This window comes from Lagopus leucura, unplaced genomic scaffold, assembly GCF_019238085.1.
Source record: "Lagopus leucura isolate 7727_CA_CO unplaced genomic scaffold, USGS_WTPT01 Super-Scaffold_100159, whole genome shotgun sequence".
Classification (NCBI taxonomy): domain Eukaryota; kingdom Metazoa; phylum Chordata; class Aves; order Galliformes; family Phasianidae; genus Lagopus; species Lagopus leucura.
Genome location: NW_024962335.1, coordinates 15,256,770 through 15,269,911, shown reverse-complemented (window position 1 = coordinate 15,269,911; position 13,142 = coordinate 15,256,770).

Genomic DNA, 13,142 nt, shown 5'->3' with positions numbered 1-13,142 from the left:
GTCCCAGACTCAGCTACAGAGCATTTATCCCAGAGCAACGCTCATGCAGAGATGATCTGTACTTCCACACACTCAGTGGTGTTAAAGCTCACTGGTGCTTAATGAATAAAATGGATGATAAACTACGCAACGTATAAATGAAATGAGGCAGATGTACAAACACGGGCATGCGTGCTGTGGTGTCTGCACACAAGAGGAAGAGGAAGGACGGTAGAGGGAGGGAGGAAAAAAAGTGGTTTTGAAGCGTGGCACACTGTTTGATATCAAATTAACTGCATGGCTAAAACCGGGGAAATAAGAGTAAATTAGATTTAACACCTTTGGGGAGGATTAATTCCTGGAGGGAAGAAAAAAAAAAGAAGAACTTAAAGAAAACATTTGTGGGTAGAACCTGAGGAGATGTAAAAAGGCTGTGAGGTCTTGCAGGGCAGAATTGACAGCAAGAGCAAGCAGAGCATGGAGCCTTGTGGACCAGCACATACAGGGAAGAGTAAGTAGGGTTGGAGAAGGCATGATGCCTCATTGGCCCCATACCAGAAGGCGTGTGTGTTTTCCAATACTAAAAGTACTTTCCTCGTTCCCATTGCATATTTATAGGATGTCTTTGGTCTTTTGGCCTAGGGTACCATGAGTTTAGTGAGGACTCAGTTTCCTTCATTGAGGCTGTGCTCATTCTGGGCATCCCTCACAAGCTTGGCCGTGGTGTGTGGCAACTGTTCTCTCTGCTACGAGGCAGAAATGAGAGGTGGGGTGTGCTGGGACAGGACTATATCATCCTGGAGGAGGAAAAGAGAAAGGGTAAGCATGAAGAGCTCAGCACCATCATGAGAGTTGTGACGAAGAGCCCAGAGCATGGACAGAGGCCAAGCAGATGAAGTCTTTCTCCTAAATGAAGAATTTCTCTACAGTACTGCTCTTCTTCCTCCTTCACCTATGTTCCCCATGCCAGGAGTCAGGAGTGCTGCTGAAAAACTGGAGACATTGAGCTGGACGTCATGGGGAAAAAAGTAAGTGCTGGCTGTGTGAATGGGGGTAAGGGAATAGATACAATGCCTGTAGCATGGACGTCCAACTGAGCACAGCAATACACTCTTTGGAAAGAGGAACCACAGAGCTGTAAACTAGGCAGGCTCTGATGGTTGTAATGGAAGCTTCTCCAAATGACATAAAAATATCTACAAAGAAACAGCAATGCAATTTCACCACTACTATGTGGGCAAAAATAGCTGAGACCACAGCATTTGCATGATGGTGTGTCTGCCTGAAACTCAGACACACCACCCTATCTACCCACCACTGTTCCTCGTTCTTCTTGCCCATCTCTGCTGAGCATCTGTGTATGCATTCCATATCACAGCGCTGAACCACCACGAGCAGGCTGTGCTCAGCCCACCTGCCACCAGGAGGAACTGAGCAATAAGCCCAGGTGACTTCAGTCCTGGGTTTCCTTTTCATTCCAGCACCAGTGCAGCCCTCCTCTTGCCACTGTGTTAGGACCACCAGCAGACCATGCTGTGTCTCACTAGAAAATATCACTGGGCTTCCCTTCTGCCATTTCATCCTGAGTCCCCTGAACGCATAGATAAATCTGGCCTTCAACATCACCCAGGCTGCTCCCCGTGTCATGGGAGCATTGATGCCCTGCAGAAGCTCCTTATCCCAATGGGTTTGCTGGACGGATCAAAGCTGAGCCACGCAATGTGTTGGCACAAGGCATTCACCTCTGTTTATACGCTGCATGCTCTATTGCTTTGCATTTTTCAGTGCTATCAAAGCTTCAAAAGCTCCATTTACGTTAACAAGCCCATAAAGCATAAGGATATTAAATGTTGTTTATAGTACCCTGTCTGAGAAGATCATTCAGTTAGCAGCTGGCTCAATTTTTAGTTAAGTGAGTTTGGTGAGAGTGCCAAGTTGTCTCTGTACGTGATGTGGGAGCTCGTGTTGAAAGAACAGGAAAAACAGCAGCAATCCCTGTGCAATGACTGCATTACTCTGTGGTAAGAGCAGTCAACATTTTCGGAGATGGCTTTGAGACTGTTAGACTGTTGTGTTTTGAGGTCACTGTCTTAAAGAACATGTTTTGTATTTGAACCTTTTATGCAAAATGGTACAGTTTAGGTCCATTCCATCACCTCATATATGCCACAAAACTGCTAATGGTGTACGTGGAATGCTGGGTATCAGAAATTTCATCTGGGCAGCAGGTGGTTGTGTAGAATGAGGCCTAGGAGAGAGCAACTCAGCCACCACAGCATCTTGTGGAGCAGGCTTTTTCAGACAGCAGCTGGACAAAGAATGATTAGAAGAGTTTAAACAGTTAAAGGCATCTCCTGAAAATACTGTGAAAGGAGCACAAGGTTTCATCCGTATGGGCTTGAGTTTAGACTACCAGTAAGGGGGCTCTAGGAGCACACTCACCATTTCAGAGTTTCTTCCCTGAATAGGAAGCCTAAAGGATGGTCTCTGGGCAGACTTCCCATAGCTGATGCATGAGTTAAGAAGACCACATCTAGGAAGGTCACTTTTTCTCAATTGCAAGAGATGAAGTAGCAGTTTAACGATTGCCTGACATAAAAGTATGAGCACAGACATGAATGCAGCAAATGCTGTTGAGCATGTACTACAGCAGGCTCCCACAGTCTGGGAACTGGGGGCTTGGAGTGTTAGGCACAGTGATGAAGTACCCAGTATGAAGTGCTACTTGAGTGAGACAATGGCAGCAGCAACCTACATCCAGAAAGCATCAGGATGGTGATTGTTTGTTTTTTTGTTTTTTTGTTTTTTTGTTTTTTAATACCTAGAAGGTATAAAGAGTATACAAGAATACAGTAGGAAATACTGTAAGAAATGGATTTGTATTAAACTATGTCTGGAAAACAAAGGCAACTTTGATTTGTCACTACTTAAAGGGGGCTACAAGACAGCTGTGGAGAGACTGTGTCAGGGAGTGTAATGATAGGAGAAGGGGTAATGGCTTGAAACTAAAAGAAGGCAGATTTAGCTTAGGCATTAGGAAGAAATTCTTTACCGTGAAGGTGCTGAGACACTGGAGTATGTTTTGCAGAGAAGCTCTTGATGTGCCATTCCTGGAGGCATTCAAGGCCAGGCTGAATGGGGCTGTGGGCAATCTGATCTAGTAGAAGGTGTCCTTGCTAATGGCAGGGGGTTGGAACTACATGGTTTTTCATGTCCCTTCCAACACAAGCCATTCTGTGATTCTCTGATCTTATTATATTTTTTTCTGAAAGCATTCCTTTCTTCCAGCTGGCCTTGATTTTTAATTCAGTGAGCAAAGGCTGTAAGCTTATACTCAAATATTGGTAGGGATTTCATCACAGTGATTACACAAGGGATTTGCAGCTTAGGCAGATCTGAAGGTTTAAGGCATGTAGACAACATGAAAAGTGTGAATGGAAATCCATTGGACTTAGAATTTACTTGGGAAGCTTTAAGGAAAGGCAGTTTATAGGGCTGAGTAAAAAAGCTCAAAAGCTTTGGAGAATCAGTGGGATCCCTGGAAGATCAATACAGCTATTCTATTTGTTTTTTTGAAACTCCTTGGGTTAGAGCTCTTTGGAGAGTAGGTATTGTAAAGACATTTACAGTACCACTTGGTTTCAGCTAGATTTTAAATGCCATGAATAAATGCAATAAATAAATAATCAGTTAAATGAAATTACATCACACACGCTGCAAAAACAAACAAGCAAACAAAAAGAGGGTTTATAAGACAGGCTATAGGACACCACAGGGAGTATATCCTGCCTAGTGCATCATATATGCAAGACAACACCTACGCTGTTAAATCATATTCCTCCTTTCTTTCTTGTTTTTTATCCCAGATTCTCACTCCTTCATGAAAGATTTGGCAGCTCCCTCCTAGTCCTGAACCTTATCCAAGTGATAATTATATCTGTTTGAAATCCAGGAGCTGAGAACTAGCCTCAGGCCACTCAACAAAGGTTTCTCCCGTGCTCTGAGGAAGAGATGCCGACACTTCCCTTCTCATTGTCTACCTCCTGCTGAAACGTATTTGCAGAGTTTCCCCAAGCCTGCAAGGCTTTTCAGAAGATCTGGTGGAACTAGACCTAATATCTCATGGAGCATCATCACATACAAAGGAACATCCCCATGGGCACAGTTAATGCAGACAAACCTAAACTTTTTTTTTTTTTTTAATTCAGTTGCAAGTGTATAATTAATCCCTGTTCAAATTTACATGTTTGATCTGCTTCTTTTTTCAGACATTAGGCCTTAGATATCTGTGAAGGAAAGGAAAGACGATATGATTTGATCTGGAGCACCTAGAATGAGCTCATGGTAACATAGGCAAATCTTTGTCCAGAGTGCTGAGAGCCTAGATGGATGTGCTTGGCTGCTGAAACCTATCCAGAGGATGGTAATCCAGCAGCTGCTGGGCCAGCCTGGCTTTAAAAGCCATTAAGATGGTTGGGCGGTGTCTCTAGAAGGCTGTGAATAGTGAGGGTGGTGGTAACAGCCATTCACTCCAACATGGCTTCTCACTGGACGAGGTACAAATTCTTCTCATAATCATAGGAAAAGTTCTCTCAGCAGAGCCTTGCAGCAACGCCTAGAGCAAACTTCCCAGCAGTGCAACTGGAAGACCAGTGTTGATGTGCTCAGTGGGTCAACTGCTTCCTCAGCCCAGAGAGAAAGTAAAATTGAGTATCTCTCCACTCTGGGAAGGACCCCTTGTTTTTCCTTACCTCAGGTGACACACTGCATCCCATTTTCCACTGGACTTGTAGCTGGTGAGATGCTGGCTTCTCACTTAGGGCAGGAGTTGAGAGGCATCCCAAGCTGAGCTGTCAAGGGGAAGTGCACACGCATGCTCAAAAGAAGAAATCACAGCACAGTGGGCAGCTCAGATGTGCACCAGGGTCAGATGCAACTCATTGGGGGTCTCTAGTTAATTCCTGTAGCGGGCCTGTGGTGGGTCTCTGCTATGCCATAGAAAACCTCCAGGGACAGTGACTCCACCACCTCCCTGGGCAGCCTGTGCTACTGCAACACCGCTCTTTCTGAGAATAAATTGTTCCTAACATCCAATGAGAACCTCCCCTGGTACAGTGTAAGGCCATTCCCTCTCATCCTATCTCTGTTACCTGGGAGAAGAGGCCAATCCCCACCTTGCTACAGCCTCTTTTCAGATCACTGTAGAGAGTGATAGGGTCTCCCCTGAAATTCCTCCAGACTGAACAACCCCAGTTCCCTCAGCTGCTCCCCATAAGACATGGCATGGTGGTGGAAGCCTCTTGCAGACAAGAGCTGTGGCAGGAAGTAATGCTCCCGCAAACAAACCCTCTAAGTCCTGCTCAGGTAGTCCGAAAAACAAGAAAGGAATAGAGATGAAAATGGATCCACTTCAAAAAGGGAAATTTCCATTTGAAGTGCTGAGAATTCAAAGCCTTGTTCAAGTCAAATCCTCCCCAGCAGCAGCAGCCCTTTTTCACCCCTCAGTAGTGCATATCAATTTCTTCTGACAACAGTTTCATGGCTTCGGGATAAATAAGCCCAACTTTGCTGGTATTATATTTTACAACTACAGACAGAGAACGGAGATTAAAATTCCTGGGATGAGTCACCACAGGCAGGGAGGGGGAGGTGGGCCTGTTGAAAAGCTGGTGTTGTGAAACACAAACTGAACATGAAAAAGCCAAATTCAGCCCCTCATCCCCTGGTCTGGAGCCTGGAGCTTCCTCATGCTGGGACGAAAGCGGTTATGTGAGGGGCAACAAGGGCAGAGTGAAAGAGGCATCAGCACAAGGGGCCTCACTGCAGCATCTCTGAGGATGTCTGATGCACTGGGGCAGCCATTAGGTGCAATAGGGGGACACCCTGTGGCATCTTCACCCCTCATGGCCCAATATCCAGACAGACACAAGAAGCTGAGGAAGAAAATCACTTTTGGTTGAGCAAAATGTTTGTGTTTTATTTCCCTTCTCAAATCAAAGGCCTCACCTGCACTGTCTTCCCGCGATGTGAAGTGTCTTGAATTGATCTCAGGGTTGTTTGAAATATTCCACAAGCTTCTCTTCCCAGAGAAGCTGTGATACCCCACCCCTGGAGGTTCAAGGCCAGGTTGGATGGGGTCCTGGGCAGCCTGAGCTGGTGGGTGGCAGCCCTGCCCATGGCACAGGGTTGGAACTGGGTGGGCTTTAAGGTCCCTTCCAACCTAAGCCATTCTGTGATTCCACAGTTCTATGAAACAAACTGAAGCAAATCCCCATACACTGAAATGCATTGCTGAAATGCTTCCTGCTGAAAATGTCAGCCAGGTGCTGTCCCTTTGTGCACTTCACTCTCCTTTCTCACATTCTAGACAAAGCATCCTCATGGATGAGATGATTCTGGATGAGAATTCTGAGTCAAATAGGCTTCATCAGCAAAAGCTCTGCTGCAAGAGCACCACCTCAACTTGCCTGAAAAATGGCCATTGCTGGGGGCATAGCCAGAGAGAGCTGGGACAGGTCACCATGCAAGCTTTCCTGCTTAAGACTCTGTGCACAGAGACATACAGGACAAGTCCTCCAGGTTCCTTTGCTGGCAGACTGCACATCACTGATGTTCTACACATTTGTTATATTGTTTTACACCCAAAATGTGTCCAGGATCTGGGGAGAGAAGGACTAAAATCTTCCTGAATTATCCTAGTTCCCAAATATCCTGCTCCTTAACAATGCTGGTCTCTGCTGAGGAAAGCTTATAGAAGTGTGGCGAAGGAGGTTCGTACGAGATTTCCATGCCTCTGTGGTTGACATTAGTATTAGGGCTAACTCATAGAATTGCGGAATCATAAGGTTGGAAAAGACCACTAAGTTCATCCAGTCTGACCACCAGCCCATCCCCACCATGCCCAATGACCATGTCCTCAGTGCCACATCCACATGGTCCTGGAACACCTCCAGGGACGGTGACTCCACCACATCCTTGGGCAGCCTGTGTCGCTGCAGCACCGCTCTTTCTGAGCATACATTTTTTCCTCATATCCAACCTGAACCTCCCCTGCCACAACTTGAGGCCATTTCCTCCCATCCTATCGCTGTTACTTGGGAGAACAGGCCGACCCTCACCTTGACACAACCTCCTTTCAGGTCATTGAGTGATGAGGTCTCCTCTGAGCATCCTCTTCTCAAGACTGAACAACCTCAGTTCCATCAGCCACTTATACTCCAGAACCCTCACAACTCCACTGCCCTTCTCTGGACACTCTCCAGGGTCTCAGTGTCTTTTTGAATGAAGCTGTCCTTCCAGCAGTGCCAGAAGCTAGAGAGAAAACAGATTCTTGGGGCCACCACACGACTGCAATGCTGATGCTGAGCAAGGGCTGCTGGGTCTGGGGTCTGCAGAGAAGTGCTGCCATATTAGGCAGTGCCCATAGATGTATATGGCAATGGTCCCTGAATCAGAGCTTGTTTCCTTAATGGTAAAGAACCATAAAAGACCATTGATTGAACAGAGCACCAAGACACAAGAAAATGAAATTACTTGGCACGGGTTAGACAAGTCCACGGTGGCTCAGAGCACCAAAAGCTGTTCTCTGGAGATGTACCCAAATGCCTTGGCCTTACACCAAAATTTCCTCTCCAGGAATTGGTCTGTGATGGAAGATTAACTTTCAGCCAGAGGAACAGAAAGGAAAGAACACAGCAATGATGCTCTTGCCTGCTATTGATAATCATCAAATATTCTGAATTCCTGCCCAGGAGACAAGGAAATAAGTATTTGCCTCACAAACAGAGCTTCGTGTTTCTCAATCAAGATAAAATTTTTGCTTCATCCAATGACCATTAATGGAAGAGTTTGCAGGGTCTGGCAGGAGAAGTGGCCAGAAGTCTGTGCGTTCTCTGAAATAGGCTGATTTTGGAGGCCTTTTGGAGGCCCTTGGTCTGAGGCAGGGACAGGAGGGACAAACCCCGGTGTCCCAAGTGTTTCTGTGCTATGGGGGTGCCCAGTACACCCAAAAGTGCCCTTCTGTCAGCACAGTCCCACGTCCTGGCCTCTGGCTGGACAAAGAGGCATCCGCTCCTCTGCAGAGCTCAGTGCCCCACAGTGGACATGCACAGGCATATGATGGGAAGGGGACAGACAAAATTCTTGATGGGCTAGGCTCAAAATGGGGAAGAAAGTGCACAACCCAGCCCTTTTTCTATCTACCTGATTAAAAAAAGACTCCCATGAGAGGTGGGTGTAGAAAATCCCTTTGGCAACAGCTACAATATAAATACCCTCTGGGGAAGAAGTAATTTACAGTGATGTTTTTTCTTCCTCATCCAAGAAGTGGATGAGGATTTGGCAGGAAAACAGTGAAGGAACTGATCAGTCTATCTGTGATTTTAAAGCTTGATAACTTGTCTGTGAATGCTACAGATTTATAACCCTACAATAATAAGCATTAGTCAAAACTAAAACAACCAGCTTTCTTTCTTTTTGTCTTTTTAAAGATTAAAGTGCAAACAGGTTACAGTTCTTAAAAGCTGGGTAATGGAGTGATTTATTGGCAAGATGTTCTTCCAGTCAGGAAACCCACCTTTCCTTCTGTCTGAAACTGTAAAAAGGGTAATAAAGAGTTATGGGATGTAACTATTTCTGGCAGTACAGCATGGTGCCTGCTGCCCGGGGACTGAATGAGAAATGTACTCAGCATTGGCACTCCAAGACCTGAGTGCTGTAACCCAAAGCACTCCCAATTTCTTCCCAGCAGGGATGTAGCTGCCCACAGGTTCCCAGAGATCTCTGCTTTGGTTCAGAGTGTTGGAAGAAAAGATGCAGATTGAAAAGGCTTTGGAGGCTGGTGTTGGTGGCCCTGCCTGTGTGCGGGGGTGTTGGAGCTTCATGATCCTTGAGGTCTCTTCCAACCTGGGCCATTCTGTCATTCTGATCTGAGTTGTATCACTGCCTGGGGACAGCTCTCAGTCCCCATTGAGGGCAGCTCCTTGGGCCAAGAGCCAGCACTGCCACTGCCTTTGCTCTGAGCAGAATGTGGTACCCATGGCCTTGTGCACACAACTATACACATACTAAGAAAGGCAGAGAGCAACAGTTGGGGACAGAAGCATGCTCAGGGGCTAGTGTTAACACAGAAGAATTGAGGCCAGGCTTTATGCAATCCTTCATTTACTCCAGGCAAGGAAGGTTTCAGAGATCTGAATCCTCTGTTTTAGAATCATAGAATCATTAAGATTGGAAAAGACCTCTAAAACCATCTAGTCATACAATCAGCCCATCCCCACCATGCCCACTGACCACATCCCTCAGTGCCACATCCACAAGGCTCTGGAATACCTCCAGGGATGGTGACTGCACCACCTCCCTGGGCAGCCTATGCCATGCCAGCACCACTCTTTCTGAGCATACATTTTTTCCTGATATCCAACCTGAAACTCCCTTGGCACAACTTGATGCCATTCCCCCTCATCCTATCGCTGTTATCTGAGGGAAGATGTCAACCCCTACCTTGTCACAATCTCCTTTCATGTCATTGTCGAGAGCGATGAGGTCTCCCCTGAACTCCTCCAGACTGAACAACCCCAATTCCCTCAGCCACTCCCCATCAGACTTGTGCTCCAGACCCCTCACAGCTCCGCTGCCCTCCTCTGGACACACTTCAGGGCCTCCAAGCCTTTCTAGTAGTGGGGGGTCCAAAACTGAACACTTGAGGTATGACCTCACCAGTGCTAAGTACACCTCCCTGCTCCTGATGGCTGCAGTATTTCTGATACAAACCAGGATGCTGTTGGCCTTGGCCACCTGGACACGCTGCTGATTTATGTTCAGCTAGCTGCCAGCTAAGACTCCAGATCCTTTTCCTCCATGTATCTTTCCAGCTGCTTTGTCCCAAACCTGCAGCGCTGCATGTAGTTGTGATTACACTGCAGGACCCAGCACTGGGTCTTGATGAAGCCCATACAACTGGCCTCAGCCCACTGATCTAGCCTGTCCAGATCCCTCTGTAGAGCTTTCATATCCTCAGGCAGATTAACACTTCCTGCAGCGTGGTGTCATCTGCAAACTTAGTGAGCTTATTTCAAACGCTGCACTTTCTTGATTTCAGTCTCCCTCCTTTGCCTTTCAGACTTATCACAAAAACACCATGTCTTCTAGCATGTACCTTCACAACTGCTGGTAGCCTGATTTTCTCCCTGACAGCATGCTCAGGTTTGATAATTTCCTACAGCTTCATTGACTCAGGTAATGAGCTGCTGATCTGTGCATCAGGGCTTGGGCAGTACTGTGCATGCACCCACAGCCAAATCCTCATCTGCAGGAGCTGCAGCCCTCCCTCCAGTCCATTCCCTCCTCCCCTCCTGGCACAGGGCAGGTGAACAGGTTCCCCAGGTTTTACTTCGAGGGTAGTGCAGGAGGCCCAGGCTGACATCCCAGCCCATATACGGGCTGAGGCAGAGTCCAGGCTGCTACGTCAGCTCCCAGCACAGTTTGCAGTGTGAGAAAGGAATCAGGACTTCAGTTTCCCTGGAGGAGAGGAAGGAAGAAAATGCTTTTGCTTAGCTGTGCAGGCAAAGCTGTGCAGAAAGCAGGGGAGGAGGGGCACTGCAACCCCAGCTGCACCAGCATCTCCTTTTAGGAGTAGGCACCAGTGAAAGGCTACGCATATATCTCTGTATGAAAGGGAGAGCACATAGAATCACAGAATTAAGTTGGGAGAGATCCTTGAAGACCATCTGGTCCGACTCTCCTGCAATGAACAGGAATATCACAGCTCTGTTAGGGTGCTCAGAGCTCCTCCAGCTTGACCTTGGGTGTCTGCAGGGACAGGGCATCCACCACCCCTCTGGGCAATCTGTGCCAATGCCTTAACAACCATATTGAAAAAAACTTGATATCCAGTCTAGGTCTCTCCTCTCCACATCAACTTCCACGTTTTGTTTGCTAAGTTACTGAATGCTAGATGAAGTGCTGGCAGAAGATTTCATTTCCCTTTCCTGGTCCTAGTCTACGCAATTAAGATGAGTGATGATATTAGTTTCTGAATTTTATACCCAGCGTGAACCAAAGAAGACTCCTGGGCTTTGGGAGGGAGCAGGCAGCGAGGGGATGTGTGCTCAGCACCACCTCAGCTAACAGCAGCTCCAGGAGCACTTGTCAGTGTTTTGAGGATGCCAGGAGGTTCCCACCGCCTCCTGCAGCACTGAGGATAATGCACCTGCTGCAGGTGCCTTCAGCATCACAGCCTGCTCCTTATCTGCCCCAAACCTTCCACTGCTGCCTCTCCAGGCAGAAAAAAAGAAAGAAAAACACAAAACAAATGAAAAAAAAAAAAAAACAACAACCAACCAAACAACAAAACCCCAAAATCTCTGAGGCGGTGGCACTCAGAACCACTCAAGCTTGGACAGTGCTCAGGAGAGCAAAGCAAATGCCAGCTCCGGGCAGTGCCTGAATGTAATTGAAGCCTCCTCTGTGTGAGAGGGGAGCGTGCTGGCACATGCTGCAGGAGGGATATCGCTTTCTCTGCCTGCTTTGAAGGCTGAGGGGGGGGAGAGAGAGGAGAAGAGGCCAGTTAAGAGTGTTTATGTTTGGGAGGAACAAAGGAGAGCGGAGGAGAGGCCTGTGCCAGAGATGTGTCAGAGATCACTTGTTCCTCCTGGGCCAGGCCACCAGCCCAGGACCACCGGCGGAGGAAGAAGCAGTGTGTGTGAGGAGCAGCGTGTAAAGCAGAGAGAGGAGGGAGATAGCAGAAAAACCTCCCCAAAGACTCAAGGTGGTGATAAAAGTGACACTGGTTAGATGCCAGGTTCCCAAGCAGCTGGTGTGGGATGCAGAGCAAACACACCACAAGCCTGCAGCTTGTTGGGTCTTGGTGTGAGACTCTTTCAGACATGAAAAAACCCAAAGTAGTTTTCTATTTGCTGCTTAATGCTGCACTAACGGTGCAGGAACAGCACCTGCACAGACCTCTGAGTGCACCGTGAGCAGTGAGTTCCTGGCAAGGGAGGAAGCTGTACAGCCCATACTGCACAGCCCTGCAGTAAGCCCTGCAAGCACAGTGCAGGAAGGTGCTGTCACCAGAAATGATACCTACCACTTCCTAGAGGCAGAAGTATCACTGCTTTGGCAAGTCCATTTGTAAGAGGAGCCCCAAGGACCAGCAAACTTTCTGCTGCAGGTCATCATACAGATGACTGAATCAACCAGTTTGGCACTGGATGCATGACTGATGTTAGGCAATTCCAGCCGTGTAAGACAGACCCAGATCTCCTACCTACTGCTTCCCAACAAAAGAAGAAAAAAAGAAAAAAAGAACTCCCAAAAATTGTTCACTGAAGGTTTGTCAGTCTTCTGGGGGAAGGAATGGAAGCATATCATATGATCACGCATAAACAGATGCTTCCTGTTACCTTTTACTGAGGCAGAGTTGGTTGAATAACCATGTGGGCCCTTTGGTGTTGCAGAGACGTTTCGGCTGATTCAACCTTTTTCAGTAGGTATTTTAAAATAAGGTATTTTACCTTTTTTAAGACAGCCTTTAATCAGACCATCCAAGTTCAAATACAAGTGACATAACTGGGAGGCATCTTTCATTTTTACTTACTTTTCAGGTGGTTAGGAAACCAACAGTCACCCCTGTACAGCACAATATACAACCAAAACTAATAGTAGCTTTGCAACAGGAAACCAAAATTGCCCCCACTTTTTGATTTCTTGAAGGCTAATGCATGAATGTTGATGATCAGAAGAGGCTTAAGGCATAGATATGAGAGAGCACCTACATGGTACAGAGGATTTGTGTTAGTAAGAAACTGAAATTTGTTTCAGCTGCAAAGGTAGGTAAATCTAAAATGGTAGGAAAGGAGAAGTGTTTGAGAAATGCTTCCTTGTTTTTAAATACAAATGTTTTAAGAGCCCCCCTGCATTCCACATCAAAGACTCTGCAATATTTAGACAGAAACTGCAGAACAGAACATGTACTTCTGCAGAAGACTGTGACCAACAATTTGTCTTTCAGTCAGTGTCTCCACAACTCTATTTCACATTGTTAAGTGAAATGATTTTTGTTTGAAACCCGGTGAGTCCATCTCAAACCTCAGAGATGGAGCAATTCCACTTCAGAAAGCTGGAAACAAGACACCTTCTTTAAACCAAAGATGGAATCAAAG